Source organism: Coregonus clupeaformis, chromosome 33 (genome assembly GCF_020615455.1).
Source record: "Coregonus clupeaformis isolate EN_2021a chromosome 33, ASM2061545v1, whole genome shotgun sequence".
NCBI classification, from domain to species: domain Eukaryota; kingdom Metazoa; phylum Chordata; class Actinopteri; order Salmoniformes; family Salmonidae; genus Coregonus; species Coregonus clupeaformis.
In genome coordinates this window covers 16,641,845-16,666,379 of record NC_059224.1, presented here as the reverse complement: position 1 = coordinate 16,666,379, position 24,535 = coordinate 16,641,845, and the positions used below count along the sequence as shown (strand labels likewise).

The following is a 24,535-nucleotide window of genomic DNA, read 5'->3' as shown; positions in this document are numbered from 1 at the left end:
GCTTCATTAAATTGTACCTGCAAAACACCAGTCTCACAGTGAAGAGGCGACTCCGGAATGCTGACCTTCTAGGCAGAGTTGCAAAGAAAAAGCCATATCTCAGACTGCCCATCTTAATATTTTATTTTTATTGGCCAGTCTAAGATATAGCTTTTTCTATGCAACTCTGCCTAGAAGGTCAGCATCCCGGAGTCGCCTCTTCACTGTTGACGTTGAGACTGGTGTTTTGCGGGTACTATTTAATGAAGCTGCCAGTTGAGGACCGGTGAGGTGTCTGTTTCTCAAACTAGACACTCTAATGTATTTGTCCTCTTGCTCAGTTGTGCACCGGGGCCTCCCACTCCTCTTTCTATTCTGGTTAGAGCCAGTTTGTGCCGTTCTGTGAAGGGAGTAGTACACAGCGTTGTACGAGATCTTCAGTTTCTTGGCAATTTCTCGCATGGAATAGCCTTCATTTCTCAGAACAAGAATAGACTGATGAGTTTCAGAAGAAAGTTCTTTGTTTCTGGCCATTTTGAGCCTGTAATTGAACCCACAATTGCTGATGCTACAGATACTCAACTAGTCTCAAGAAGGCCAGTTTTATTGCTTCTTTAATCAGCACAACCGTTTTCAGCTGTGCTAACATAATTGCAAAAGGGTTTTCTAATGATCAATTCGCCTTTTAAAATTATAAACTTGGATTAGCAAACACAACGTTCCATTGTAACACAGGACTGATGGTTGCTGATAATGGGCCTCTACGCCTATGTAGATATTCCAATAAAATTCAGCCATTTTCAGCTACAATAGCCATTTACAACATTATCAATGTCTACACTGTATTTCTGATCAATTTGATGTTATTTTAATGGACCCAAAAATTGCTTTTCTTTAAAAAACAAGGACATTTCTAAGTGACCCCAAACTTTTGAACGGTAGTGTGTGTATGTGTATGTATATGTACAGTGGGGGGAAAAAAAGTATTTAGTCAGCCACCAATTGTGCAAGTTCTCCCACTTAAAAAGATGAGAGAGGCCTGTAATTTTCATCATAGGTACACGTCAACTATGACAGACAAATTGAGAGAAAAAAATCCAGAAAAACACATTGTAGGATTTTTAATGAATTTATTTGCAAATTATGGTGGAAAATAAGTATTTGGTCACCTACAAACAAGCAAGATTTCTGGCTCTCACAGACCTGTAACTTCTTCTTTAAGAGGCTCCTCTGTCCTCCACTCGTTACCTGTATTAATGGCACCTGTTTGAACTTGTTATCAGTATAAAAGACACCTGTCCACAACCTCAAACAGTCACACTCCAAACTCCACTAAGGCCAAGACCAAAGAGCTGTCAAAGGACACCAGAAACAAAATTGTAGACCTGCACCAGGCTGGGAAGACTGAATCTGCAATAGGTAAGCAGCTTGGTTTGAAGAAATCAACTGTGGGAGCAATTATTAGGAAATGGAAGACATACAAGACCACTGATAATCTCCCTCGATCTGGGGCTCCACGCAAGATCTCACCCCGTGGGGTCAAAATGATCACAAGAACGGTGAGCAAAAATCCCAGAACCACACGGGGGGACCTAGTGAATGACCTGCAGAGAGCTGGGACCAAAGTAACAAAGCCTACCATCAGTAACACACTACGCCGCCAGGGACTCAAATCCTGCAGTGCAAGACGTGTCCCCCTGCTTAAGCCAGTACATGTCCAGGCCCGTCTGAAGTTTGCTAGAGTGCATTTGGATGATCCAGAAGAGGATTGGGAGAATGTCATATGGTCAGATGAAACCAAAATAGAACTTTTTGGTAAAAACTCAACTCGTCGTGTTTGGAGGACAAATAATGCTGAGTTGCATCCAAAGAACACCATACCTACTGTGAAGCATGGAGGTGGAAACATCAGTCTTTGGGGATGCTTTTCTGCAAAGGGGACAGGACGACTGCACCGTATTGAGGGGAGGATGGATGGGGCCATGTATCGCGAGATCTTGGCCAACAACCTCCTTCCCTCAGTAAGAGCATTGAAGATGGGTCGTGGCTGGGTCTTCCAACATGACAACGACCTGAAACACACAGCCAGGGCAACTAAGGAGTGGCTCCGTAAGAAGCATCTCAAGGTCCTGGAGTGGCTTAGCCAGTCTCCAGACCTGAACCCAATAGAAAATCTTTGGAGGGAGCTGAAAGTCCGTATTGCCCAGCGACAGCCCCGAAACCTGAAGGATCTGGAGAAGGTCTGTATGGAGGAGTGGGCCAAAATCCCTGCTGCAGTGTGTGCAAACCTGGTCAAGACCTACAGGAAACGTATGATCTCTGTAATTGCAAACAAAGGTTTCTGTACCAAATATTAAGTTCTGCTTTTCTGATGTATCAAATACTTATGTCATGCAATAAAATGCAAAATAATTACTTAAAAATCCTACAATGTGATTTTCTGGATTTTTGTTTTAGATTCCGTCTCTCACAGTTGAAGTGTACCTATGATACAAATTACAGACCTCTACATGCTTTGTAAGTAGGAAACACTGCCGATTTTCCAGGTTATCAAATACTTGTTCTCCCCACTGTATGTGTGTGTGTGTGTGTATGTATGTATGTATGTATGTATGTATGTGTATATATTGTGATGTCACGAGAGGCTACACAGCTTTCAGCGGGATTGCTCAAGTAGTGCAAGGAGACCAGGTTCAACCAAAACAAGGATTTTATTAAAGGTCTTGGGAAACTAACGAAAGTATAACACAATACTGTTCTCTGGTGGCTCTTAAGGGTTAACAGTTCAGGGATGTCTCTTCCACATCCAAAATCATAACTCTCCCTCGCTCAAATAACTTTTCCCCAGTCTTACTGTCTTCCACGTTGCAGCTAGTGGCCAACCCAGCAAAACGTCCTTCCAAATGTCCCACACGTATTTCCACAGGTGCATATATCCAAAGGTGAGTATTTCCCAAAGGTAAGTATCTCCAAATCCTTATATTCCTCATGGAAGTGGACGTGCAGCACTCTTGTCCTCCAGAGAGCCCAGCTTGGAGACCGTGTCTCTTCCCTTCAACAAACCTTCAGCTCATCAGCTCCTGATTGGTTTCAGCTGCGTGGGAAGATTGGCCATAGAGGGTTGGAGTTCCCGACCATACCAGCAGATGGAGCCATAGCTGTCTGGGTTTGCAGCCACCTCAGGGGGATGTAACGTCCCTCCAGGACACAGCCTCTCGTGACATCACACATCCCCCTCCTCGGGACCGACGTCCTCGTCGGGTAAAGGCAGCGAAGAAGGCATCACGCCGGGAGAGGGCGTCCGCATTGCCGTGGTGCTTGCCAGACTGCTCTCTCTTCAACTCCTCCAACTCTAGGACCAGGGACTCAGCCTCCTGTTGTCTCTCCTTGAGTTTCTTACTGAACGCATCAGCCTTGGTTTTAGCAGAGTTTAGCTTCTGTTGAGCAGCTTTCAGTTCCTTCTCTCTCTCTGCCTCCGCATTCTTCATCTTGTTCTCCAACACCTTGTACTTCTCCTCTGCCTTCTTCTGGACCTCCTTACTACTGCGCAGGGTCTCCTCACACTCCTCGATGGTCCTGCGCAGCCTCTCCAGCTCCTCCTGTTGCTTAGGGAAGGAGCTCTGTTGGAGTTTAGCCTGGAGGATATCTAACTCTTCTGTCTTCATGTCTAACTGTTGCTTTAACAAACGATACCTCTCAGCGGTCCCCTTCAGACCAGACAGTTCTTTGTCCAGATTCTGTAGCTCCGTCTCTGTGTCGGTCTGGGCACCTGCCATCCCTATCAGAGCCCGGGCGGGAGTGAGTAACTCGGAGGATTGCACCGGAGCCTTCCCAGGATGAGTCTTGCCTCTCCGTTTCCGAGGTACTCGGGTTATCCTCTCCTGAGACTCTCTCCAGAGTGGGTAAAAGGCTGGGCAGTCTCGTCCAATTAGGACAGGGACGGGGAGGGAATCAACCACCCCCGCCGTCGTGTGTATGGTTCCCCGTGTGCTGGTCATTGTAAGTTCAGTAATGGGGTATTCTCTGGTGTCCCCATGGACACAGGGAAACTGGGAGGACTTTCCCCGGGGGTCAGACACGTTGGGCCCACCAAATCCTTACGCACCAGGGTGGCCCGGCTACCAGAATCCAGTAAGGCCTCCACATCATGGTGATTCACAGTTACCGGGCAGGTGGGGGGTCGATCTGGGCCGCCATCTACGACTCCCAAGAGCGAGGCAACACGGTGTGTGGGTGCTGAGCTGGAGGACTCCGCAGTGGGCATAGGTTCATCGGCTGGTTTCCCACACTGCCAGGAGATATGTCCCATCTCCCCACACCGGTAACACTGTCGAGTTTCCCCCCTCCTGGTGTACTCTTCTTGGACCCGCCTGGTTTCTGGCTCCCCCTGGAGCCGGGATAAGTCCTGACGTGGCTGGGTTCGAGACCTTGGGGTCCTTTGGACGGGTTCTTCCCATTTGTGGTGGGGCCGCCCTCCTGGGGTCTTTTCGGGAAGCATTCAGCATCTCCGCTGTGGCCTGGTACTTTTCCACAGCTTCCACGGTCAGATCAGCCGTGGTCAAGGCCTGTTGACTGATGAACCGTTTTGCCTCATAAGGCAGGGCGCGTAGGTAACGATCCACCACAACGGCCTCCACCACCGCCGCTGCTGTATTCCTCTGCGGATCCAGCCATTTCCTTGCGATTCGGACAAGTTCATGCATCTGCGCCCGAGGAGGTTGGTCTGGTTGGAAGGTCCAGCTGTGAGAGCGCTGGGCCATACCAAACTTTGTGAGTCCATATCTGCTGAGGATCTCAGACTTCAGGGCATCATAGTCAGTAACCTGGTCAGGGCCCAGGTCCCGGACAGCATTCAGCGATTCCCCGGTTAGAAAGGGGGCTAACAGACCAACCCACTGTTGCTTGGGCCAGGCTTCCCTAGTGGCCGTGGCCTCAAATGCATGCAGGTATGCCTCAATGTCATCGGTAGCTCCCATCTTAGATATAAAGTCACTTGCCTTTATTGGGCGGGTATTTTGGACCACCCTCTGTCTCTGCAACTGCAATTCCTCTGCCTTCAGAAGGTTGGCTTTCTTTTGCTCCTCCAAGAGAGCCACGTTTGCTTGCATCTGGGCGTGCTGGCCAGCAACAAGGGCTTTCAATATGTCCTCCATTTCAGTCGGGCGGGGAGCCTACGGCCAACTTGGAAAACTGGGTGATCAAACCTTCGGTATCCTCCTCTGACATGCACTATTAACGCTTGAGCGTGCCCGTATTCTCCACCATCTGTGATGTCACGAGAGGCTACACAGCTTTCAGCGGGATTGCTCAAGTAGTGCAAGGAGACCAGGTTCAACCAAAACAAGGATTTTATTAAAGGTCTTGGGAAACTAACGAAAGTATAACACAATACTGTTCTCTGGTGGCTCTTAAGGGTTAACAGTTCAGGGATGTCTCTTCCACATCCAAAATCATAACTCTCCTCGCTCAAATAACTTTTCCCCAGTCTTACTGTCTTCCACGTTGCAGCTAGTGGCCAACCCAGCAAAACGTCCTTCCAAATGTCCCACACGTATTTCCACAGGTGCATATATCCAAAGGTGAGTATTTCCCAAAGGTAAGTATCTCCAAATCCTTATATTCCTCATGGAAGTGGACGTGCAGCACTCTTGTCCTCCAGAGAGCCCAGCTTGGAGACCGTGTCTCTTCCCTTCAACAAACCTTCAGCTCATCAGCTCCTGATTGGTTTCAGCTGCGTGGGAAGATTGGCCATAGAGGGTTGGAGTTCCCGACCATACCAGCAGATGGAGCCATAGCTGTCTGGGTTTGCAGCCACCTCAGGGGGATGTAACGTCCCTCCAGGACACAGCCTCTCGTGACATCACAATATATATATATATATATATATATATATATATATATATATATATACAGTGAGGGGAAAAAGTATTTGATCCCCTGCTGATTTTGTACGTTTGCCCACTGACAAAGACATGATCATTCTAATTTTAATGGTAGGTTTATTTGAACAGTGAGAGACAGAATAACAACAAAAAAATCCAGAAAAACGCATGTCAAAAATGTTATAAATTGATTTGCATTTTAATGAGGGAAATAAGTATTTGACCCCCTCTCAATCAGAAAGATTTCTGGCTCCCAGGTGTCTTTTATACAGGTAACGAGCTGAGATTAGGAGCACATTCTTAAAGGGAGTAAAAGACACCTGTCCACAGAAGCAATCAATCAATCAGATTCCAAACTCTCCACCATGGCCAAGACCAAAGAGCTCTCCAAGGATGTCAGGGACAAGATTTTAGACCTACACAAGGCTGGAATGGGCTATAAGACCATCGCCAAGCAGCTTAGTGAGAAGGTGACAACAGTTGGTGCGATTATTCGCAAATGGAAGAAACACAAAATAACTGTCAATCTCCCTCGGCCTGGGGCTCCATGCAAGATCTCACCGCGTGGAGTTGCAATGATCATGAGAATGGTGAGGAATCAGCCCAGAACTACACGGGAGGATCTTGTCAATGATCTCAAGGCAGCTGGGACCATAGTCACCAAGAAAACAATTGGTAACACACTACGCTGTGAAGGACTGAAATCATGCAGCGGCTGCAAGGTCCCCCTGCTAAAGAAAGCACATATACAGGGCCGTCTGAAGTTTGCCAATGAACATCTGAATGATTCAGAGGAGAACTGGGTGAAAGTGTTGTGGTCAGATGAGACCAAAATGGAGCTCTTTAGCATCAACTCAACTCGCCGTGTTTGGAGGAGGAGGAATGCTGCCTATGACCCCAAGAACACCATCCCCACCGTCAAACATGGAGGTGGAAACATTATGCATTGGGGGTGTTTTTCTGCTAAAGGGACAGGACAACTTCACCGCATCAAAGGGACGATGGACGGCGCCATGTACCATCAAATCTTGGGTGTGAACCTCCTTCCCTCAGCCAGGGCATTGAAAATGGGTCATGGATGGGTATTCCAGCATGACAATGACTCAAAACACACTGCCAAGGCAACAAAGGAGAGGCTCAAGAAGAAGCACATTAAGGTCCTGGAGTGGCCTAGCCAGTCTCCAGACCTTAATCCCATAGAAAATCTGTGGAGAAAGCTGAAGGTTCGAGTTGCCAAATGTCAGGCTCGAAACCTTAATGACTTGGAGAAGATCTGCAAAGAGGAGTGGGACAAAAATCCCTCCTGAGATGTGTGAAAACCTGGTGGCCAACTACAAGAAAAGTCTGACCTCTGTGATTGCCAACAAGGGTTTTGCCACCAAGTACTAAGTCATGTTTTGCAGAGGGGTCAAATACTTATTTCCCTCATTAAAATGCAAATCAATTTATAACATTTTTGACATGCGTTTTTCTGGATTTTTTTGTTGTTATTCTGTCTCTCACTGTTCAAATAAACCTACCATTAAAATTATAGACTGATCATGTCTTTGTCAGTGGGGCAAACGTACAAAATCAGCAGGGGATCAAATACTTTTGTCCCTCACTGTGTGTATATATATATATATATATATACACACAGTGGGGAGAACAAGTATTTGATACACTGCCGATTTTGCAGGATTTCCTACTTACAAAGCATGTAGAGGTCTGTAATTTTTATCATAGGTACACTTCAACTGTGAGAGACGGAATCTCAAACAAAAATCCAGAAAATCACATTGTATGATTTTTAAGTAATTAATTTGCATTTTATTGCATGACATAAGTATTTGATACATCAGAAAAGCAGAACTTAATATTTGGTACAGAAACCTTTGTTTGCAATTACAGAGATCATATGTTTCCTGTAGGTCTTGACCAGGTTTGCACACAGTGCAGCAGGGATTTTGGCCCACTCCTCCATACAGACCTTCTCCAGATCCTTCAGGTTTCGGGGCTGTCGCTGGGCAATATGGACTTTCAGCTCCCTCCAAAGATGTTCTATTGGGTTCAGGTATGGATACTGGCTAGGCCACTCCAGGACCTTGAGATGCTTCTTACGAAGCCACTCCTTAGTTGCCCTGGCTGTGTGTTTCGGGTCGTTGTCATGCTGGAAGACCCAGCCACGACCCATCTTCAATGCTCTTACTGAGGGAAGGAGGTTGTTGGCCAAGATCTCGCGATACATGGCCCCATCCATCCTCCCCTCAACACGGTGCAGTCGTCCTGTCCCCTTTGCAGAAAAGCATCCCCAAAGAATGATGTTTCCACCTCCATGCTTCACGGTTGGGATGGTGTTCTTGGGGTTGTACTCATCCTTCTTCTTCCTCCAAACACGGCGAGTGGAGTTTAGACCAAAAAGCTCTATTTTTGTCTCATCAGACCACATGACCTTCTCCCCATTCCTCCTCTGGATCATCCAGATGGTCATTGGCAAACTTCAGACGGGCCTGGACATGCGCTGGCTTGAGCAGGGGGACCTTGCGTGCGCTGCAGGATTTTAATCCATGACGGCGTAGTGTGTTGCTAATGGTTTTCTTTGAGACTGTGGTCCCAGCTCTCTTCAGGTCATTGATCAGGTCCTGCCGTGTAGTTCTGGGCTGATCCCTCACCTTCCTCATGATCGGTGATGCCCCACGTGGTGAGATCTTGCATGGAGCCCCAGACCGATGGTGATTGACCGTCATCTTGAACTTTTTCCATTTTCTAATAATTGCGCCAACAGTTGTTGCCTTCTCACCAAGCTGCTTGCCTATTGTCCTGTAGCCCATCCCAGCCTTGTGCATGTCTACAATTTTATCCCTGATGTCCTTACACAGCTCTCTGGTCTTGGCCATTGTGGAGATGTTGGAGTCTGTTTGATTGAGTGTGTGGACAGGTGTCTTTTATACAGGTAACGAGTTCAAACAGGTGCAGTTAATACAGGTAATGAGTGGAGAACAGGAGGGCTTCTTAAAGAAAAACTAACAGGTCTGTGATAGCCGGAATTCTTACTGGTTGGTAGGTGATCAAATACTTATGTCATGCAATAAAATGCAAATTAATTACTTAAAAATCATACAATGTGATTTTCTGGATTTTTTTTTTTAGATTCCGTATCTCACAGTTGAAGTGTACCTATGATAACAATGACAGACCTCTACATGCTTTGTAAGTAGGAAAACCTGCAAAGTCGGCAGTGTATCAAATACTTGTTCTCCCCACTGTATATATATATAATAATTCCAAATACAATATTTTTTTTTGGAATTTGGGAGAAATGTTGTCAGTAGATTATAGAATAAAACAAAAATGTTATTTTTACCCAAACACATACCTATAAATAGTAAAACCAGAGAAATTGATAATTTTGCAGTGGTCTCTTAATTCTTTACGCAGCTATAATCTACTGACAACATTTCTCCCAAATTCCAAATAAAAATATTGTAATTTAGAGCATTTATTTGCAGAAAATGACAACTGGTCAAAATAACAAAAAAGATGCAGTGTTGTCAGACCTCGAAATAATGCAAAGAAAATAAGTTCATGTTCATTTTTAAACAACACAATAGTAATGTTTTAACTTAGGAAGAGTTCAGAAATCAATATTTGGTGGAATAACCCTGATTTTCAATCACAGCTTTCATGCGTCTTGGCATGCTCTCCACCAGTCTTTCACATTGATGTTGGGTGACTTTATGCCACTCCTGGCGCAAAAATTCAAGCAGCTCGGCTTTGTTTGATGGCTTGTGACCATCCATCTTCCTCTTGATCACATTCCAGAAGTTTTCAATGGGGTTCAGGTCTGGAGATTGGGCTGGCCATGACAGGGTCTTGATCTGGTGGTCCTCCATCCACACCTTGATTGACCTGGCTGTGTGGCATGGCGCATTGTCCTGCTGGAAAAACCAATCCTCAGAGTTGGGGAACAATGTTAGAGCAAAAGGAAGCAAGTTTTCTTCCAGGACAACCTTGTACGTTGCTTGATTCATGCGTCCTTCACAAAGACAAATCTGCCCGATTCCACCAAATTTCACAGTGGGTGCGAGACACTGTGGCTTGTAGGCCTCTCCAGGTCTCCGTCTAACCATTAGACGACCAGGTGTTGGGCAAAGCTGAAAATTGGACTCATCAGAGAAGATTACCTTACTCCAGTCTTCTACTGGTCTTTTGTAAACCTCAGCTTGGCTCTTCTCTGCTTCTCATTGATGAAGGGCTTTTTTCTAGCTTTGCACGACTTCAGCCCTGCCCCTAGGAGCCTGTTTCAAACCGTCCTCGCCATGCACTTCACCCCAGCTGCCGTTTGCCATTCTTTTTGTAGGTCACTTGATGTCATCCTACGGTTGTTGAGTGACATTCGAATGAGTTGGCGGTCATCCCGGTCCGTAGAGAGGCGTTTTCGCCCTCTGCCGGTCTGTAGCTTTGTTGTCCCCAATGTCTGCTGCTTGACCTTGTTCTTATGAACCGCCATCTTTGAAATTTTAAGGACGGAAGCAACCTGACGCTCACTGTATCCCTCTGCCAGTAAAGCCAGAATTGACCCTTTCTTTTCCTCAATCAAAACTTTCCTTTTCAACTCTTTTGGCATGGTCAATAGTTATTTTTTGATTAATATTACTTTTGAGGTACTATTAGCACTGTTTTTGCCATCCAGCTGGTCCTATTGCAAGAGGATAGTGATGACCACAGCAGTGGTTTTTATACTTTTCCTCGTTAAATAAGATTTGGTTCATGTGATCACCTAATCAGTACCTAATTCAGTAGAATGAGGTGTGCCTGTGTTGGAATTCAACAGACACTGAAATGGAATGGCTGTCATACATGTAGAGATGCTGATTTAAGAAAAATGTGCAGTGGTCTCTTAATTTTTTCCACAACTGTGTATATATATGTATGTATGTACAGTGGGGAAAATAAGTATTTAGTCAGCCACCAATTGTGCAAGTTCTCCCACTTAAAAAGATGAGAGAGGCCTGTAATTTTCATCATAGGTACACGTCAACTATGACAGACAAAATGAGGAGAAAAAAAATCCAGAAAATCACATTGTAGGATTTCTAATGAATTTATTTGCAAATTATGGTGGAAAATAAGTATTTGGTCAATAACAAAGGTTTCTCAATACTTTGTTATATACCCATTGTTAGCAATGACACAGGTCAAACGTTTTCTGTAAGTCTTCACAAGGTTTTCACACACTGTTGCTGGTATTTTGGCCCATTCCTCCATGCAGATCTCCTCTAGAGCAGTGATGTTTTGGGGCTGTCGCTGGGCAACACGGACTTTCAACTCCCTCCAAAGATTTTCTATGGGGTTGAGATCTGGAGACTGGCTAGGCCACTCCAGGACCTTGAAATGCTTCTTACGAAGCCACTCCTTCGTTGCCCGGGCGGTGTGTTTGGGATCATTGTCATGCTGAAAGACCCAGCCACGTTTCATCTTCAATGCCCTTGCTGATGGAAGGAGGTTTTCATTCAAAATCTCACGATACATGGCCCCATTCATTCTTTCCTTTACACGGATCAGTCGTCCTGGTCCCTTTGCAGAAAAACAGCCCCAAAGCATGATGTTTCCACCCCCATACTTCACAGTAGGTATGGTGTTCTTTGGATGCAACTCAGAATTCTTTGTCCTCCAAACATGACGAGTTGAGTTTTTACCAAAAAGTTCTATTTTGGTTTCATCTGACCATATGACATTCTCCCAATCCTCTTCTGGATCATCCAAATGCACTCTAGCAAACTTCAGACGGGCCTGGACATGTACTGGCTTAAGCAGGGGGACACGTCTTGCACTGCAGGATTTGATTCCCTGGCGGCGTAGTGTGTTACTGATGGTAGGCTTTGTTACTTTGGTCCCAGCTCTCTGCAGGTCATTCACTAGGTCCCCCCGTGTGGTTCTGGGATTTTTGCTCACCGTTCTTGTGATCATTTTGACCCCACGGGGTGAGATCTTGCGTGGAGCCCCAGATCGAGGGAGATTATCAGTGGTCTTGTATGTCTTCCATTTCCTAATAATTGCTCCCACAGTTGATTTCTTCAAACCAAGCTGCTTACCTATTGCAGATTCAGTCTTCCCAGCCTGGTGCAGGTCTACAATTTTGTTTCTGGTGTCCTTTGACAGCTCTTTGGTCTTGGCCATAGTGGAGTTTGGAGTGTGACTGTTTGAGGTTGGCCAGGTCGCAGTTGTAAATGAGAACCTGTTCTCAACTGGCTTACCTGGCTAAATAAAGGTGAAATAAATAAATAAATAAAAATTAAAAAAAGGTTGTGGACAGGTGTATTTTATACTGATAACAAGTTCAAACAGGTGCCATTAATACAGGTAACGAGTGGAGGACAGAGGGGCCTCTTAAAGAAGAAGTTACAGGTCTGTGAGAGCCAGAAATCTTGCTTGTTTGTAGGTGACCAAATACTTATTTTCCACCATAATGTGCAAATAAATTCATTAAAAATCCTACAATGTGATGTTCTGGATTTTTTTTCTTCTCAATTTGTCTGTCATAGTTGATGTGTACCTATGATGAAAATTACAGGCCTCTCTCATCTTTTTAAGTGGGAGAACTTGCACAATTGGTGGCTGACTAAATACTTTTTTTCCCCACTGTATGTATGTATGTATGTATGTATGTATGTGTGTGTGTGTGTATATAGGTATGTATATGTATATAGGTATGTATATGTGTGTGTGTATATATATATATGTATATGTGTATATATGTATATGTGTGTGTGTATATATATATATATATATATGTATATGTGTATATATGTATATGTGTATATATATATATGTGTGTGTGTGTGTGTGTGTGTGTGTGTGTGTGTGTGTGTATATAAAGTCTGAAGTTTACATACACCTTAGCCAAATACATTTAAACTCAGTTTTTCACAATTCCTGACATTTAATCCTAGTAAAAATTCCCTGTTTTAGGTCAGTTAGGATCACCACTTTATTTTAAGAATGTGAAATGTCAGAATAATAGTAGAGATAATGATTTATTTCAGCTTTTATTTATTTAATCACATTCCCAGTGGGTCAGAAATGTACATACACTCAATTAGTATTTGGTAGCATTGCCTTTAAATTGTTTAACTTGGGTCAAACGTGTCGGGTAGCCTTCCACAAGCTTCCCACAATAAGTTGGGTGAATGTTGGCCCATTCGTCCTGACAGAGCTTGTGTAACTGAGTCAGGTTTGTAGGCCTCCTTTGTCGCACACACTTTTTCAGTTCTGCCCACACATTTTCTATAGGATTGAGGTCAGGGCTTTGTGATGGCCACTCCAATACCTTGACTTTGTTGTCCTTAAGCCATTTTGCCACAACTTTGGAAGTATGCTTGGGGTCATTGTCCATTTGGAAGACCCATTTGCGACCAAGCTTTAACTTCCTGACTGATGTCTTGAGATGTTGCTTCAATATATCCACATAATTTTCCTTCCTCATGATGCCATCTATTTTGTGAAGTGCACCAGTCCCTTCTGCAGCAAAGCCACCCCCACAGCATGATGCTGCCACCCCCGTGCTTCTCGGTTGGGATGGTGTTCTTCGGCTTGCAAGGAACCCCCTTTTTCCCTCAAACATAACGATGGTCATTATGGCCAAACAGTTCTATTTTTGTTTCATCAGACCAGAGGACATTTCTCCAAAAAGTACGATCTTTGTCCCCATGTGCAGTTCCAAACCGTAGTCTGGCTTTTTTATGGCGGTTTTGGAGCAGTGGCTTCTTCCTTGCTGAGCGGCATTTTAGGTTAATTCGATATAGGACTCATTTTACTGTGGATATAGATACTTTTGTACCTGTTTACTCCAGCATCTTCACAAGGTCCTTTGCTGTTGTACACCCCTCACATTTTTGTAAATATTTTCATGTGACAACACTGAAGAAATTACACTTTGCTTCAATGTATAGTAGTGAGTGTACAGCTTGTATAACAGTGTACATTTGCTGTCCCCTCAAAATAACTCAACACACAGCCATTAATGTCTAAACCGCTGGCAACAAAAGTGAGTACACCCCTAAGTGAAAATGTCCAAATTGGGCCCAAAGTGTCAATATTTTGTGTGGCCACCATCATTTTCCAGCACAGCCTTAACCCTCTTGGGCATGGAGTTCACCACAGGTTGCCACTGGAGTCCTCTTCCACTCCTCCATGACGACATCACGGAGCTGGTGGATGTTAGAGACCTTGCACTCCTCCACCTTCCGTTTGAGGAGGCCCCACAGATGCTCAATAGGGTTTAGGTCTGGAGACATGCTTGGCCAGTCCATCTCCTTTACCCTCAGCTTCTTTAGCAAGGCAGTGGTCGTCTTGGAGGTGTGTTTAGGGTCGTTATCATGTTGGAATACTGCCCTGCGTCCCAGTCTCCGAAGGGAGGGGATCATGCTCTGCTTCAGTATGTCACAGTACATGTTGGCATTCATGGTTCCCTCAATGAACTGTAGCTCCCCAGTGCCGGCAGCACTCATGCAGCCCCAGACCATGACACTCCCACCACCATGCTTGACTGTAGGCAAGACACACTTGTCTTTGTACTCTTCACCTGGTTGCCGCCACACACGCTTGACACCATCTGAACCAAATAAGTTTATCTTGGTCTCATCAGACCACAGGACATGGTTGCAGTAATCCATGTCCTCAGTCTGCTTGTCTTCAGCAAACTGTTTGCGGGCTTTCTTGTGCATCATCTTTAGAAGAGGCTTCCTTCTGGGACAACAGCCATGCAGACCAATTTGATGCAGTGTGCGGCGTATGGTCTGAGCACTGACAGGCTGACCCCCCCACCCCTTCGGCCTCTGCAGCAATGCTGGCAGCACTCATACGTCTATTTCCCAAAGACAACCTCTGGATATGACGCTGAGCACGTGCACTCAACTTCTTTGGTCGACCATGGTGAGGCCTGTTCTGAGTGGAACCTGTCCTGTTAAACCGCTGTATGGTCTTGGCCACCGTGCTGCAGCTCAGTTTCAGGGTCTTGGCAATCTTCTTATAGCCCAGGCCATCTTTATGTAGAGCAACAATTCTTTTTTTCAGATCCTCAGAGAGTTCTTTGCCATGAGGTGCCATGTTGAACTTCCAGTGACCAGTATGATGAAGTGTGAGAGCGATGACACCAAATTTAACACACCTGCTCCCCATTCACACCTGAGACCTTGTAACACTAACGAGTCACATGACACCGGGGAGGGAAAATGGCTAATTGGGCCCAATTTGGACATTTTCACTTAGGGGTGTACTCACTTTTGTTGCCAGCGGTTTAGACATGAATGGCTGTGTTGAGTTATTTTGAGGGGACAGCAAATTTACACTGTTATACAAGCTGTACACTCACTACTTTACATTGTAGCAAAGTGTCATTTCTTCAGTGTTGTCACATGAAAAGATATACTCATATCTACAAAAATGTGAGGGGTGTACTCACTTTTGTGAGATACTGTATATGTGTGTGTGTGTGTATATATATATATATATATATATCTCTCACTCACACACACACACACACACACACACACGCACACAGTACCAGTCAAAAGTTTGGACACACCTACTCAGTCCAGGGTTTTTCTTTATTTTTTAAACTATTTTCTACATTGTAGAATAATAGTGAAGACATCAAAACTATGAAATGACACACATGGAATCATGTGGTAACCAAAAAAGTGTTAAACAAATCAAATCAAAATATATTTTAGATTCTTCAAAGTAGCCACCCTTTGCCTTGATGATAGCTTTGCACACTCTTGGCATTCTCTCAACCAGCTTTACCTGGAATGCGTTTCCAACAGTCTTGAAGGAGTTCCCACATATGCTGAGCACTTGTTGGCTGATTTTCCTTCACTCTGCGGTCTAACTCATCCCAAATCATCTCAATTGGGTTGAGGTCAGTGATTGTGGAGGCCAGGTAATCTGATGCAGCACTCCATCACTCTCCTTGGTCAAAAAGCCCTTACACAGCCTGGAGGTGTGTTTTGGGTCATTGTCCTGTTGAAAAACAAATGATAGTCCCACTAAGCGCAAACCAGATGGGATGACGTATCGCTGCAGAATGCTGTGGAAGCCATGCTAGTTAAGTGTGCCTTGAATTCTAAATAAATCACAGACAGTGTCACCAGCAAAGCACCCCCACACCATCACACCTCCTCCTCCATGCTTCACGGTGGGAGCCACACATGCGGAGATCATCTCACAAAGACACGGCGGTTGGAACCAAAAATCTCAAATCTGGACTCATCAGTCCAAAGGACAGATTTCCACCGGTCTAATGTCCATTGCTCGTGTTTCTTGGCCCAAGCAAGTCTCCTCTTCTTATTGGTGTCCTTTAAAATCAAATCAAATGTTATTTGCCACATGCACCGAATACAACCGGTGTAGACCTTACAGTGAAATGCTTACTTACCTTAACCAACAATGCAGTTTTAAGAAAAATAAGTGTTAAGTAAAAAAATAGATAAGTAAAAATTTAAATAACAAATAATTAAAGAGCAGCAGTAAAATAAAATAACAGTAGGGAGGCTATATACAGGGGGTACTAGTACAGAGTCAATGTGCGGGGGCACAGGTTAGTCGATGTAATTGAGGTAATATGTACATGTGGGTAGCGTTAAAGTGACTGCATAGTTAATAAACAGAGTAGCAGCAGCGTAAAAGAGGGGGTGGGGTTTGGTGGGGGGACAATGCAAAAAGTCAGGGTAGCCATGATTAGCTGTTCAGGAGTATTATGGCTTGGGGGGTAGAAGCTGTTAAGAAGCCTTTTGGACCTAGACTTGGCGCTCCGGTACCACTTTAGTAGTGGTTTCTTTGCAGCAATTCGACCATGAAGGCCTGATTCACGCAGTCTCCTCTGAACAGTTGATGTTGAGATGTGTCTGTTACTTGAACTCTGTGAAGCATTTATTTGGCCTGCAATTTCTGAGGTTTCAGTTAACTCTAATGAACTTATCCTCTGCAGCAGAGGTAACTCTGGGTCTTCCTTTCCTGTGGCGGTCCTCATGAGAGCCAGTTTCATCGTAGCGCTTGAAGGTTTTTGCGACTGCACTTGAAGAAACTTTCAAAGTTCTTGACATTTTCCGGATTGACTGACCTTCATGTCTACAAGTAATGATGGGCTGTTGTTTCTCTTTGCTTATTTGAGCTGTTCTTGCCATAATATGGACTTGGTCTTTTACCAAATAGGGCTATCTTCTGTATACAACCCCTACCTTGTCACAACACAACTGATTGGCTCAAACGCATTAAGAAGGAAATAAATTCCACAAATTAACAAGGCACAGCTGTTAATTGAAATGCTTTCCAGGTGACTACCTCATGAAGCTGGTTGAGAGAATGCCAAGAGTGTGCAAAGCTGTCATCAAGGCAAAGGGTGGCTACTTTGAAGAATCTCAAATCTCAAATATATTTTGATTTGTTTAACACTTTTTTGGTTACTACATGATTCCATATGTGTTATTTCATCGTTTTGATGTCTTCATTATTATTCTACAATGTAGAAAGTAGTAAATATAAAGAAAAGCCCTGGAATGAGTAGGTGTGTCCAAACTTTGGACTGGTACTGTATATATATATATTTTTTTGACGGTTATTTTATTTTCATGACGGTCTTCTTCCATAACTGTCAGTTACACGGTTATATTGTAATTGTGCCAGCCCTAATTATAGGGTAATTCATTTTATTGTTCATAATGTAGACATAATGAGTCGACTTTTTTCAGCTTCAGTATACATTTCCAAACACTTAGGACAGTGTCAATGACCATCAATAGCCCTACTGTTGGATGATAAGAATCAAATGTCTCTTGTAATGGCTGTTTGGATTCTTCGTAAAGCATATTACATTACATTTATTCATCCCTTTTATTGAGTTTGCTTATAACAAAAATACTCCTGATTCTACCAGACTGTTGATTGAGACATATGATCATGTTTGACTCTAAGTGAAGGTAATGGATAAAAAGGTACAATTCATTTTAGGCAACTTTTAAATACACAGTTCTCTCTCCTGCGGAATGTATTGTTGTAGACATAGATAAGATACCCACCTTCTCTGTGGTATGTGGCTCCTGTTGGCATGGTTTCATTTCAGCCCCTATGCCCTTCCCCTAGGTGCCCTACCACGTCACTGTAGGAAATGAATAGCAGAGTATGAGTAATCAGTATACAGTGCGTTCGGAAAGTATTCAGACCACTTCACTTTTTACACATTTTGTTACGTTACAGCCTTATTCTAAAATTGATTAAATTGTTTTCCGCCCCTCATCAATCTACATACAATACCCCATAATGACAAAGCAAAAACAGGTTTTTAGACATTTTAGCAGATTTATCAAAGATTTAAAACGGAAATATCACATTTATGTAAGTATTCATACCCTTTACTCAGTACTTTGTTGAAGCACCTTTGGCAGCAAGTACAGCCTTGAGTCTTCTTGGGTATGACACTACAAGCTCGGCACACCTGTGTTTGGGGAGTTTCTCCCATTCTTCTCTGCAGGTCCTCTCAAGCTCTGTCATGTTTGATGGGCAGCGTCGTTGCACAGCTATTTTCAGGTCTCTCCAGATATGTTCGATCGGGTTCAAGTCCCAGGCTCTGGCTGGGCCACTCAAGGACATTGAGACTTGTCCCGATGCCACTCCTGCGTTGTCTTGGCTGTGTGCTTAGGGTCGTTGTCCTGTTGGAAGGTGAACCTTCGCCCCAGTCTGAGGTCCTGAGCGCTCTGGAGCAGGTTTTCATCAAGGATCTCTCTGTATTTTGCTCCGTTCTTCTTTCCCTCGATCCTAACTAGTCTCCCAGTCCCTGCCGCTGAAAAACAACCCCACAGCATGATGCTGCCACCACCATGCTTCACCGTAGGGATGGTGCCAGGTTTCCTCCAGACGTGACGGTTGACATTCAGGCCAAATCTTGGTTTCATCAGACCAGAGAATCTTGTTTATCAGACCATGAGTCTTTAGGTGCTGTGATGTCACGAGAGGCTGTGTCCTGGAGGGACGTTACATCCCCCTGAGGTGGCTGCAAACCCAGACAGCTATGGCTCCATCTGCTGGTATGGTCGGGAACTCCACCCCTCTATGGCCAATCTTCCCACGCAGCTGAAACAAATGAGGAGCTGATGAGCTGAAGGTTTGGGAAGGGAAGAGACACACTGAGGGGGTGTGTGGGTTGTGAAGTAACACAGTCTCCAACCTGGGCTCTCTGGAGGACAAGAGTGCTGCACGTCCACTTCCATGAGGAATATAAGGATTTGGAGATACTTACCTTTGGGGAAATACTCACCTTTGGATATATGCACCTGTGGAAATACGTGTGGGACATTTGGAAGGACGTTTTGCTGGGTTGGCCACTAGCTGCAACGTGGAATACAGTAAGACTGGGGAAAAGTTATTTGAGCGAGGGAGAGTTATGATTTTGGATGTGGAAGAGACATCCCTGAACTGTTAACCCTTAAAGAGCCACCAGAGAACAGAATTGTGTTATACTTTCGTTAGTTTCCCAAGACCTTTAATAAAATCCTTGTTTTGGTTGAACCTGGTCTCCTTGCACTACTTGAGCAATCCCGCTGAAAGCTGTGTAGCCTCTCGTGACATCACAGATGGTGGAGAATACGGGCACGCTCAAGCGTTAATAGTGCATGTCAGAGGAGGATATCGAAGGTTTGATCACCCAGTTTTCCAAGTTGGCCGTAGGCTCCCCGCCCGACTGAAATGGAGGACATATTGAAAGCCCTTGTTGCTGGCCAGCACGCCCAGATGCAAGCAAACGTGGCTCTCTTGGAGGAGCAAAAGAAAGCCAACCTTCTGAAGGCAGAGGAATTGCAGTTGCAGAGACAGAGGGTTGTCCAAAATACCCGCCCAATAAAGGCAAGTGACTTTATATCTAAGATGGGAGCTACCGATGACATTGAGGCATACCTGCATGCATTTGAGGCCACGGCCACTAGGGAAGCCTGGCCCAAGCAACAGTGGGTTGGTCTGTTAGCCCCCTTTCTAACCGGGGAATCGCTGAATGCTGTCCGGGACCTGGGCCCTGACCAGGTTACTGACTATGATGCCCTGAAGTCTGAGATCCTCAGCAGATATGGACTCACAAAGTTTGGTATGGCCCAGCGCTTTCACAGCTGGACCTTCCAACCAGACCAACCTCCTCGGGCGCAGATGCATGAACTTGTCCGAATCGCAAGGAAATGGCTGGATCCGCAGAGGAATACAGCAGCGGCGGTGGTGGAGGCCGTTGTGGTGGATCGTTACCTACGCGCCCTGCCTTATGAGGCAAAACGGTTCATCAGTCAACAGGCCTTGACCACGGCTGATCTGACCGTGGAAGCTGTGGAAAAGTACCAGGCCACAGCGGAGATGCTGAATGCTTCCCGAAAAGACCCCAGGAGTGCGGCCCCACCACAAATGGGGAAAACCCGTCCAAAGGACCCCAAGGTCTCGAACCCCGCCGCGTCAGGACTTATCCCGGCTCCAGGGGGAGCCAGAAACCAGGCGGGTCCAAGAAGAGTACACCAGGATGGGGAACCTCGACAGTGTTACCGGTGTGGGGAGATGGGACATATCTCCTGGCAGTGTGGGAAACCAGCCGATGAACCTATGCCCACTGCGGAGTCCTCCAGCTCAGCACCCACACATCGTTTTGCCTCGCTCTTGGGAGTCGTAGATGGCGGCCCAGATCGACCCCCCACCTGCCCGGTAACTGTGAATCACCATGATGTGGAGGCCTTACTGGATTCTGGTAGCCGGGCCACCCTGGTGCGTAAGGATTTGGTGGGCCCCACGTGTCTGACCCCGGGGAAAGTCCTCCCAGTTTCCTGTGTCCATGGGGACACCAGAGAATACCCCATTACTGAACTTACAATGACCAGCACACGGGGAACCATACACACGACGGCGGGGGTGGTTGATTCCCTCCCCGTCCCTGTCCTAATTGGACGAGACTGCCCAGCCTTTTACCCACTCTGGAGAGAGTCTCAGGAGAGGTCCTCTGTAGCTCAGCTGGTAGAGCACGGCGCTTGTAACGCCAAGGTAGTGGGTTCGATCCCCGGGACCACCCATACACAAAAATGTATGCACGCATGACTGTAAGTCGCTTTGGATAAAAGCGTCTGCTAAATGGCATATTATTATTATATTATGAGAGGATAACCCGAGTACCTCGGAAACGGAGAGGCAAGACTCATCCTGGGAAGGCTCCGGTGCAATCCTCCGAATTACTCACTCCCGCCCGGGCTCTGATAGGGATGGCAGGTGCCCAGACCGACACAGAGACGGAGCTACAGAATCTGGACAAAGAACTGTCTGGTCTGAAGGGGACCGCTGAGAGGTATCGTTTGTTAAAGCAACAGTTAGACATGAAGACAGAAGAGTTAGATATCCTCCAGGCTAAACTCCAACAGAGCTCCTTCCATAAGCAACAGGAGGAGCTGGAGAGGCTGCGCAGGACCATCGAGGAGTGTGAGGAGACCCTGCGCAGTAGTAAGGAGGTCCAGAAGAAGGCAGAGGAGAAGTACAAGGTGTTGGAGAACAAGATGAAGAATGCGGAGGCAGAGAGAGAGAAGGAACTGAAAGCTGCTCAACAGAAGCTAAACTCTGCTAAAACCAAGGCTGATGCGTTCAGTAAGAAACTCAAGGAGAGACAACAGGAGGCTGAGTCCCTGGTCCTAGAGGTGGAGGAGTTGAAGAGAGAGCAGGCTGGCAAGCACCACGGCAATGCGGACGCCCTCTCCCGGCGTGATGCCTTCTTCGCTGCCTTTACCCCGACGAGGACGTCGGTCCCGAGGAGGGGATGTGTGATGTCACGAGAGGCTGTGTCCTGGAGGGACGTTACATCCCCCTGAGGTGGCTGCAAACCCAGACAGCTATGGCTCCATCTGCTGGTATGGTCGGGAACTCCACCCCTCTATGGCCAATCTTCCCACGCAGCTGAAACAAATGAGGAGCTGATGAGCTGAAGGTTTGGGAAGGGAAGAGACACACTGAGGGGGTGTGTGGGTTGTGAAGTAACACAGTCTCCAACCTGGGCTCTCTGGAGGACAAGAGTGCTGCACGTCCACTTCCATGAGGAATATAAGGATTTGGAGATACTTACCTTTGGGGAAATACTCACCTTTGGATATATGCACCTGTGGAAATACGTGTGGGACATTTGGAAGGACGTTTTGCTGGGTTGGCCACTAGCTGCAACGTGGAATACAGTAAGACTGGGGAAAAGTTATTTGAGCGAGGGAGAGTTATGATTTTGGATGTGGAAGAGACATCCCTGAACTGTTAACCCTTAAAGAGCCACCAGAGAACAGAATTGTGTTATACTTTCGTTAGTTTCCCAAGACCTTTAATAAAATCCTTGTTTTGGTTGAACCTGGTCTCCTTGCACTACTTGAGCAATCCCGCTGAAAGCTGTGTAGCCTCTCGTGACATCACAGTGCCTTTTGGCAAACTCCAAGCAGTCTGTCATGTGCCTTTTTACTGAGGAGTGGCTTCCGTCTGGCAACTCTACCATAAAGGCCTTATTGGTGGAGTGCTGCAGAGATGGTTGTCCTACTGGAAGGTTCTCCCATCTCCAGAGGAACTCTGGAGCTCTGTCAGAGTGACCATCGGGTTCTTGGTCACCTCCATGTCCAAGGCCCTTCTCCCCCGATTGCTCAGTTTGGCCAGGCGGCCAGCTCTAGGAAGAGTTTTGGAGGTTCCAAACTTCTTCCATTTAAGAATGATGGAGGCCACTGTGTTCTTTGGGACCTTCAATGCTGCAGAAATTCTTTGGTACCCTTCCCCAGATCTGTGCCTCGACACAATCCTGTCTCGGAGCTCTACGGACAATTCCTTCGACCTCATGGCTTGGTTTTTGCTCTGACATGCACTGTCAACTGTGGGACCTTATATAGATAGGTGTGCGTGCCTTTCCAAATCATGTCCAATCAATTGAATTTACCACAAGTTGTATAACCATCTCAAGGATGATCAATGGAAACAGGATGCACCTGAGCTCAATTTCGAGTCTCATAGCAAAGGGTCTGAATACTTATGTAAATAAGGTATTTTTTTTATTTTTAATACATTTGCAAACATTTCTGAAAACCTGTTCTCGCTTTGTCATTATGGGGTGTTGTGTGTAGATTGATGAGCAAAATTTTTTATTTAATCAATTTTATAATAAGGCTGTAACATAACAATATGGAAAAAGTCAAGGGATCTGAATACTTTCCGAATGCACTGTAGTGATGTTCCATCTAGCGCTCCCAAGATCCTTAGCTCCATAAGTGGAGCTTCTATAGTGCTTTCATCTGTCCAGTCTTTTCAGATGGGTAGGAGGGCTAGGATAAGGAACTAGAGATCAAAATGGAACTGGGCAGTACTTTTATATCAGTTAAAACTGAAAGTGTATGTGTATATGGAATATACTGTATGTAGAAGGGTTTAGGCCAGTGGTCACCAACCGGTCGATGAACTAGGAATGCCTTGAAAATCGCGATCACCAAACATTTCTGTAGAAAAGCCAACAATAAAGGCTTGTGCTCCTTTAAAAAAAAGAAATGGTGTTGTGCTGTTGGCGGTAGGTGCACTTGATTCAGAAGCCCTGCGCGCCGGGTAAGGAACGTTTTTCTTCCATTTTGAACCATTTCATTTGTCTGAAAAGACAAACTCTGCCTACCCGGCGGACAGGGAGATCTGTGGCTAAATCGAGTGTGCCTACTGTGCTGGCCAATCAGATAGCTCAAAACACAGTGCCTACAGAGCTTCCTTGACCCAGGCCACAGCAAAGTTTGATGCTAGCCCACGTAACATTGAATAACTTTTAAAATCATGACCACATAGAGACTGTCAAAGAATACAGTAAAGAACTGCTGTTTTTATGAGTGAGTTAATATTTTTTATTTTTTTATTCAGCACTGTCAACAGTTTTTATTTAACACTATTACAAAACAAAACGCGCTTCTTCCTACTTCCACTCGCGCTGCAGCTGCAATGAATGAGTTGTATTTGTATTATTATTATTAGCAGCTCGTCGTGTCTATTTTAATATCGAGGAACAACATGAATTTGTGCATGAGGCAGATGCAGAGTGACTCGAGTTTCGCCAGTAGGTGTAAGATGGTGTCCCCTCTCTCTGGTCAGTCTCACCGGAGGAAAGGAAGGAGAGAGCAGGTACCGTGAGAGGCGTACCCTCTGCTACTCTCTCTGTCCCTCCACTGAGACTAATGCTGCGTTCAAGACAATTGAGAACTCGGGGGAAAAAAAACCTATTTCTAGACCCCCGACTTTCCCACCTGAAGATCACTGACGTCATGATTTGACCTCGTTTTTTTCAGAGTTCCCAGTTGTCTTGAAAGCACCATGACCATCAGGTGCAGGTACCATCAGTCCAGTAAAAAAAAAGCAAATGATTTGCAAATGATTTCAATTTATGCTCAGCTGTGCCTCACAAGTGGTACACCAACTGATATATTTTGTTATCAAAGCTCAAGTTTTGATATATAATATGGTCTGAGAATAACAATATTGGCAGATCAAGCATATAGCCAATATGCTGTAATAATGTATTAGGCCTACTGCACAAACCTCATTCTTACAGAACTGTTTTTATGAGGTTAATGGTAAATGTTTTAAGTCGTGTTTAAATCTGAGCGGTAGATCTTAGCATGCTTTTTGACTGCGAAAGTGAT

The 24,535-nt window shown here is 45.3% G+C and overlaps 1 protein-coding gene across 1 annotated transcript in view; it reads left to right on the top strand.

Annotated features, from left to right (window-relative positions):
- The window catches only part of LOC121548680 (bromo adjacent homology domain-containing 1 protein), a 49,986-nt gene that overhangs the window by 18,664 nt on the left and 6,787 nt on the right, over positions 1-24,535 (top strand). The gene's annotated exons all lie outside the window — the stretch shown is intronic.